The sequence below is a fragment of the Elaeis guineensis genome, chromosome 4 (assembly GCF_000442705.2).
Source record: "Elaeis guineensis isolate ETL-2024a chromosome 4, EG11, whole genome shotgun sequence".
NCBI classification, from domain to species: domain Eukaryota; kingdom Viridiplantae; phylum Streptophyta; class Magnoliopsida; order Arecales; family Arecaceae; genus Elaeis; species Elaeis guineensis.
In genome coordinates this window covers 21,476,794-21,484,545 of record NC_025996.2, presented here as the reverse complement: position 1 = coordinate 21,484,545, position 7,752 = coordinate 21,476,794, and the positions used below count along the sequence as shown (strand labels likewise).

General features: G+C 40.4%; 1 non-coding gene across 1 annotated transcript; it reads left to right on the top strand.

Annotated features, from left to right (window-relative positions):
- The first annotated feature begins 2,456 nt into the window (after positions 1 to 2,456).
- Positions 2,457 to 6,431, top strand: LOC105043427 (uncharacterized). Its single transcript, XR_012140729.1, has 3 exons — positions 2,457 to 2,854; positions 3,478 to 3,564; positions 6,091 to 6,431. It is a non-coding gene; the product is annotated as an uncharacterized protein (transcript).
- The last annotated feature ends 1,321 nt before the right edge of the window (positions 6,432 to 7,752 follow it).

The following is a 7,752-nucleotide window of genomic DNA, read 5'->3' as shown; positions in this document are numbered from 1 at the left end:
GATGAAGAATCTGAATTCCTTCATGAGTTAGTTGATGGCAGATTTGGAAGGTTTCCAATCTTTGATCAGAATCTAGCAAAGGAAGGTAATGTGTTGGAGTAGCAAATGGCTGACCAGTCGTTGAAGTGTTGAAGTCCTTCAACTGCAACCAATGTCGCCGAAGAGCTCTTCCGAAGAAAAATTCACGCGTTCCTTTCCTTCCAGCATGACCAAGCTGTTATAGCAAGTAGCATATGTATCACAAATTGTGTTCATCTTGAAAACTTTCTCATTCTCCAACTCATACGAAGAAGTTCGCAAAGCAGGTAACTTTCCAAATAGAAGAGAAGAGGATGCAGTTAGAGAATAGATGGTCTACTGTGATTGATATATCCACTTAGTATTTTTTTCATCTTTTTGTGCAGCTAGGAGGGCAATCTAGTTTGCACAATATTGTCTTTACGAAGACGTGAATGGACTTGTCAAAGTCAATTCAAATATAAGGTGTTAACGTCCTTTCTGAAAACACAAATATTTAGATAAATGAGTCCAAGAGTACATAAGCACCATAAGATTCTTAATCTATCCGATCTAGGACCATTATTCCTCAACATTCCTTTTCACGTGTAGAGCCTAAGTAAGGTTTTAACAACCTATCTAGCTTAGGAGATGGAATCCACTGCCTTTACAAAGATGATGGACAAAAGGCTAGACAAGTTATCAAGGCAATCCAATTCTAAAGTGAAAATTTAGATGTTTAGATAGATGAGTCAAAGAGTATATAAGTATCATAAGAGTTTTTTAACTTATTTGATATAGGACCATTATTCCTCAACACCCATTCTCATGTGTAAAGCCTAAGAGATAGAACCACTGTTTTTATGAAGATGATGGATAAAAGGCTTGTCAATTTATCAAGGTAATTTAATTTTAAAATATTAATTTTATATTTAAAAATTCAGATATTTAGATGGATGAGCTCAAAAGAATATAAGCCTACAAGAATTTTTAACATATCTGATATAGAACTATTATTTCTCAGCACCCCATTCTCACGTGTAAAAGCATGTAATGCCATGTTAACATCCTATTTAAAGATCGAGATATTTAGAGGGATGAACCCAAGAGTATATAAAAACCACAATAGCTCTTAACCTATTTGATACGAGATTATTATTCCTCGACATAAGGAAAAGTTAAAAGAAGAAGAAAATCAATTCCAGAATTTTGGTTTGTGAATTTTTGTTGCAGTAGTGTCAGAACTACTGTCGAAAGATGGGCTTGGGCCTTTCTTTTCTACCTTTCAGAGTCCAAACCAGCAGTGCGTGGATCAAGAACGACTTGTAATGGAAACGCGGCATCTCAACATTCCAATCTCTGTGAGTTTTGGGTCGTAGCTTGTGGTTGGTAACATTTCAGGCATCCAAACTTTTGGAAAGGCAAAAAACCATATGATTGGCCAGAGGAGCTTGATCTATCAACTGTGTGATCAAGTTCAGGTTGCACAGATGAGTAGCGTGCCTATGTCCCTTGGTGACGACTTTGTTACTCAGAATGGCTAGATGATTAGGCTCGGATCTCCCGGAAAGATGCCTGAAAATAAAAAAAACTCAAGGCACCAAGGAACATAAACATCAGTTTTTCTGAGCCATGGGACACCATCTTAAATTCCTTTCTTGGGGAGCACACAACATCTTAATGACAAACCGAGTGATGTCCTTGTAGGGATTACAATATTCGGTGTCGAAAGCAAATCAATTTTGGGCCACAGTAAGCTGGTTTTCATAGCCATAAAATGAAAGCTAAACCTCAGCGTGTGTGATACATTTAATTTGCAAATCGGTTCTGAGACATGCAATTATAGCCACAATACAAGAGATATAGGGACATGATGGCTTCTAATTAGGGGGCCCAAAAGTTCACCCACACATAATTGTCTTTTGGATGGGTTCAGGTTGTATACCTTTGACATGAAAGAATGATTGGCCTTTTTTTTGCAACCTCAATTGTTAGATCGCACCACTTTCAAAGCATGACATCAACTGCGAAATGCGATCGAATGGTCGAGGTCCTAAGAAGATCAATCACTCTTCGGCACCAAAGATGCAACTCAAACCCCCTCGGTTGGCTGTGGGCCCCAATTAGGATCTCTCTTTGCATCATATTAGATGAGGATCTGAAGGAATTGGATCTTGCCATGATAAGGAAATCAGAGTCTTAGCCTTTGGAAACATAGACCTGCGCCTGACCCAAAGCGACCCAAAAGAATACTCAATCCAACCCAAGTGAGATTCATTCTGGCCCAGACCTACTAAATGAAGGGTCACATAGTCAGGGTCCAAAATGGTTGTGAACCTATTTGCCCCGCGTATCAAACAGATACGCGGTCGTTCATCAGGTCAAGCGGCAAAACTTTGGCCCCATGTTACAATGGGCGGAATAAAAAAAATCTGCAGGACACGTGGCGAAAGAATCCCAGATTTTTTCCTCCCACTGGACACCATCGGCTCGTCATAATTATCAGTACCGCCAACGTTGAGACCTTCCCGAGTTCCGCAGTTCTCCATCGTCGGATCGATGGACCTCCAGGCGATGATGGACGACGGCTCTGGCGATGGCGGTCCCTGGACGGAGGAGCGCCACTCTTCCTTCCTCAACTGGATGGAGGAGTCATTCGTCCGCCGCATGCTCGCCGGCGCCGACTTCCAAGCGTCTTGCTCTACCGCTTGTAATTGCCGCCGCCGCCGCCACCATCTCCCGCTCGACCGCTACCTCCCCGACAGCGCCACCGAGTCCACACGCGACTTCCATGGCCCACGCCGGAGCTCCGGCACCGGCCGGCCGATGCGATCGGTGGATGCGGAGAAGGAGCCAGGTAGGGCCTCGGATCCCACCCCAACTCTCTTTTTGAGTTTTGTGACCTTTGATGGCTTCGAATGGATCCCATCACCGCTTCCTCCTCCTCCGTCTAGAGTGTGGTGCTTTCGTACTGCGTTGAGGACAGGGGGGAGTGACGGGATACTTTACTGGGTCGCGTCGCTATCCCTCCGGTGGACAGCGGTGATCGATCCGAACAAGGAAAGTAAGGATAATTACGAAAACAGCCTCAGATATTTTTGCGTACGTTGCCAGGCTTTCGCTTTTAGGAAAAGTTTTTATTTTTTTAATAGGAAAAGGAAGGTGATACCACCCGCGCTTTAGGGGTAAAATGGGAGTTGTTCGGATTTGGGAAGTGAATTGCGGTAGGATCGCGATACGAATCCAAAAAACTATGCTACTGATTTGATATATGCCCTTAGTTTTTAACGTACCTCACCCGCTGTATAGTTAGAGAGAGACTGAGAGAGAGTGTGTATAATTAGAAATCGATCGGGAAAAAAAAAAAAAAAGAAAAGAAAGCAAAGGCCAGTCGTAGTCATCTTTTTTGATATTTTAATATTATATTGGAAGGAACCTTTTGCCTTATCTAGTTTGGGGTATGCTGTTCCCTTGTATCAGAATCTGGGGACCTGGCAGCCACAACTCACGACAGGAAGAAGGCGAAACGACCCCTGCCGCGGTACGATGCATCGCAGGATCAGGTTTGTGTTGCATCCCTGCTCCTCTTCCCTTATCCTTCTGCATTTTGAAAACATTCCGGATAAGAAATAAAAGAAATTCCGGATAAGAACGGACGGCAGTGATGAGACTGCATCTGCTTTGAAAGAGAAGGCCAAGGTGCTGAAATAGACGTCTTCAAGACGTTTAGAGGGACGCATTGGTATGTATTAGAAAATAGAAACTGCTTCACCACCTAACCGAAAACTGGGATCTGGGTGTAGTGCGTCTGATGGGCCCATGGCTTTACGAGGACGGACAAAAAATATCCAAGTAGAGAAGCAAAACTAATTTTCTGTTTCTTTTCTTAATACAGTATGCTACCTATTCTACGGTATTCTGCTTAAGGAAGTGCCACCCTAAGAACATCTGAGAGGGCTCTTAAATTATGCTAGGGTGCAGCAAGCAAATATTGTTTTATTATCAAATAGAGATAATTTGCTTATTGGCCTCACATTATCCAAAAAAAAGAAAAGAAAAAGAGGAGGGAGAGAGCATGCTACACGAGATAGTACGTAAAGATGATGGGAGGTGTCTTAACCTCTTCTCCTCTTTTAGATTATTCTCCTAAGTGCATTGAACGTCATCTTCCAGTCTTCCTCACTTATTTCTAAATCCTAAAAAGAACTGAACCGAAGCCATACTTCGAATATGGTTCCGGTGCTAAACAGACCGTCTGGTCTAGGAGTTGATTCTTTCCCATATATGAAATATGGGAAGGGACTGCTTGCTGTCAGGCCATGAGAGAAACCTACATTCGATTAAGTTTCCAAGTTGTTGGTGCTTCAATAGTTTTTTTTATCCCCCCTTTTTTTTGGTTGGAAGGGAGAAAATAGCGCTTTAAGTACTTCATCAAAATAATGGCACATATCAAGTGCACCAATTACAAAGCCATTAAAAAAAAAGTTCCATAGCTAGGGCAGCGGCCCTCATCGCACTTGGAGGGAGCGCTGCTCTACCAACATCATAATTACAAAGCAATTGAAGTCCATGGGATTTTAACTCTCCAAAATATTGATTTCTCAAGCCAAGATTCACGTGCCTATTATTTACTTCCTCTTGCTCAGGCGTTGCAGGTGCTTAGGAGAAGCCTTCATGTACCACCTCCTCCTGTTATGACCTTGTAACCGATAAAACCAATGCAACACCTAGACGTAAGAGATCCTTTTGCCTAAACTTTTTGAAGTGATTTTTCCTATTTTGTTTGTCTTATCCTGGATGCTTTTTTATTCTCAACGTGCCCATCTCAGGATTGCAATTTTATGATGATATCCACCTTTTCTGCTTCACATGTGATAGGGTGTAAGCGAAGCTATCACATGTGTAAAAGAAGAGAAGTTAAAACATAAGATTATTAAGGTGCATGCGAACTGGTGGCAATGTCATTAGATTGTTTATTGCTTTCAGTAAGAACTGCCAAAATTTAAGTTACATATGCATTTCAACCGGCAGTACATAGATTGCTGGTTGTCTTTCTTCTCAAACCTAAGCTTTGTTCAATTGGATTTTTATGGATTGTAATATTGTTTGTGATAAATCACAATCATTGAGACAGATAAGACAAAATATAGAACATAAGGTCTATGGTTCAACCAAGATGCCGACGTCCAAATGGAGCAAAATATCCTCACCACCATACAAATATCAACAAACAATAAGGCTTATGCATGACCAAAATCAGAAATAACTTCCATCCCTCAAATATTTGCTTTTTCCCTGTTTATCTAGCCCTTCCTTGGTGACGGCGAAAATAATTGTCAGTAAAATACTCTCTCCAGCCCCTAGTCAGCTATAGGGTTGGAAATGGGCCGGCGGGCCACACCTATGTTGGAGCCCGGCCCAAATTTTTTTTGGTCTTTGGATGGTGTTGAGGTCTGAATATTTTTGGAAAATCTCGGTCTAAGTTGGGGCCTGACTCGAACCCAATTGGGGCAGCCCAAATTTATGAAGTGGACTGTAGCTCATTAAATCACAAACGGCTTTCTTATAAATAATTAAGATTCTCATTATTTTAACATGTCTTGAATCGCATCCATTTAGTATGCCTTCAAAAGATTCTACAAAGCTGAAAAATCCCAATATTCAATAATTCTGAGCCCAAAGATTTAAGGAAGGATGATAAAGGGTTTGAGATTTATTCAGGAATGAGTTTGGACTCCATTTTGAACCTCTTTTGGGCTCGGGGATAACAATATTATCCGAGTCCGGCTCAAAAAAATAAATGGTTCTATATTTAAATCTAAATCTAGCTTGAAATTCTTTGGATCCAGATATAGTCTGACTTGAATCAGACTGGCTTGAGGCCAGCAATACGCACTTACTGTGACATAATTTTTGTGGGTGGTTGTGAATTGTTTCCTACTCTTTCTAACGCCGGTAGGTTGGTGGTAAGCATGAAAGGCCGAGTTGTCGATGTAATGGGCTAGTCCGCAACTTTGGGAAGGTTTCATTTTATTCTCTTTGCTGCTCTCTGTTACCTGCTACTTTGTTCTAATACATGCTTATTCTTTTAAGGTGGTCCCACACTTGGAAGCGCAGAAGTGGATGATGGTAATTCCAAGAAACAAACAGAAGGGGAAGGAGGGGTTCTTACAATCTCACCAGCCACAGCTGGGGGAAGAAGGGAGAGGACAACGCGATCACTCTCATGATGCCTTTTAGTAGTAGTTTTCTCTCATTGCTCGACCATGTAGTTAGGTTTTGCTGGAGAAGGAAGAGGAGTTTCTGATGGGGAGGGATAGTGCATTGGCACTGGTGTATCTGTGATCAGTTGATGAGTGGGTTTTCATCTACGTGTACATATATCTAGTATATTGGAAAGCTAATCTACGTGAAGTTTAATTTGTCGTTCTGCATGCTATTGTCCCAAGCAATGCCAGTAAGGATCAAACTAGAAGATTCAAATTAAGCCCGCCATCAATAAAGAACTAGAAGTTTCAAGTGATAATAGGACATGCCTTTGACCCATTCCAGTGTGTACAAACATTGCTCATACTAATTTCAATGATGTTGGTGATAGTTTGGTGCCTGTTAGGGCTTGTTTCGATGTTTTTATAAGATTAGGCTGAAAATTCTATAGAAATCAGATTTATTGATCCATCCATGAGATTGCACAAATCTAACTTAAATTCTAGTCTTTTGGGTTAAAAAAAAAGAAAGGAGAAGATCTATAGAGATTTTTTTCTTCCCACAAGATTTAGATTAGGTGATATTTGGTTGATACATGATCATGCTTAAATAAACAGCTCAATCTATAAGTTTATAGGATTTTTAGCTTAATCTTATAGAATATCTGACCAAATCCTACTCTTCTACTAATTCATTCTAGTGATGCAAAAAAAAAAAAAAAAGTCCTATATACCATGCTTATAAAGGTGGCATCAGACAAAGTCTGACACTTGGTTGCTTAAGTAATAGATAAATTCTATAAATAATATATATACATAAATATAGTGCTAAAATATGAATGATTTATGTAATTTTTCAATTCTATCTATTCACGGAGATGCTCCAAGAGATCGAAGAAGTTTTTACAAAAATTGAGGGATCTATGTACATGTGCACAAACAATATTCTATCTGCTAATCATATATGTGATAAATTGGGTGTACTTCAAAGCAATGTTTGGTCGTAAAATAAATAGAAAATTTTCTTATCTCCATTTATTCTACCAAATATCATTCTAGCAGCCCCCACATTGGTTTGTCACGTCCTAAGTGATATCCTCTCATCCCATGATATAAATCTTTCTACCATTCCCCTCAAATATGTTTATATTGGTGGTATTTTGGTTGTTAAATATTATTCAGAGAGAACGGCCATCCATTTTTGGAGCACATGATAATGATGATCCTCCTGCCTTGCCATTCTACAATAATTGGAAAAAGGGCAATGTTGGAGCCAAGGAAAAAAATCAAGCCTAAGAACAGGGAGTTGAGGGGTTAGGGATAGAAGAGTAGCCGAGAAAAGATGAGCAGTTGAAGAGTGTTGTAATTAGGATAATTGCATGTTGTTATGAAAATAATCATGCATACTTTTTTTTTTTCCACAATTGGAATGCTAATTTGGTACTACTAAAAATTTTAAAAAGACTACCGTTTGGGGTAGCATGCGGTTGTCCGTCATTAGGAAGGCAGGTGGGCAGGGGGGAGGTCACGTATGCTGGTTGTTCATGTT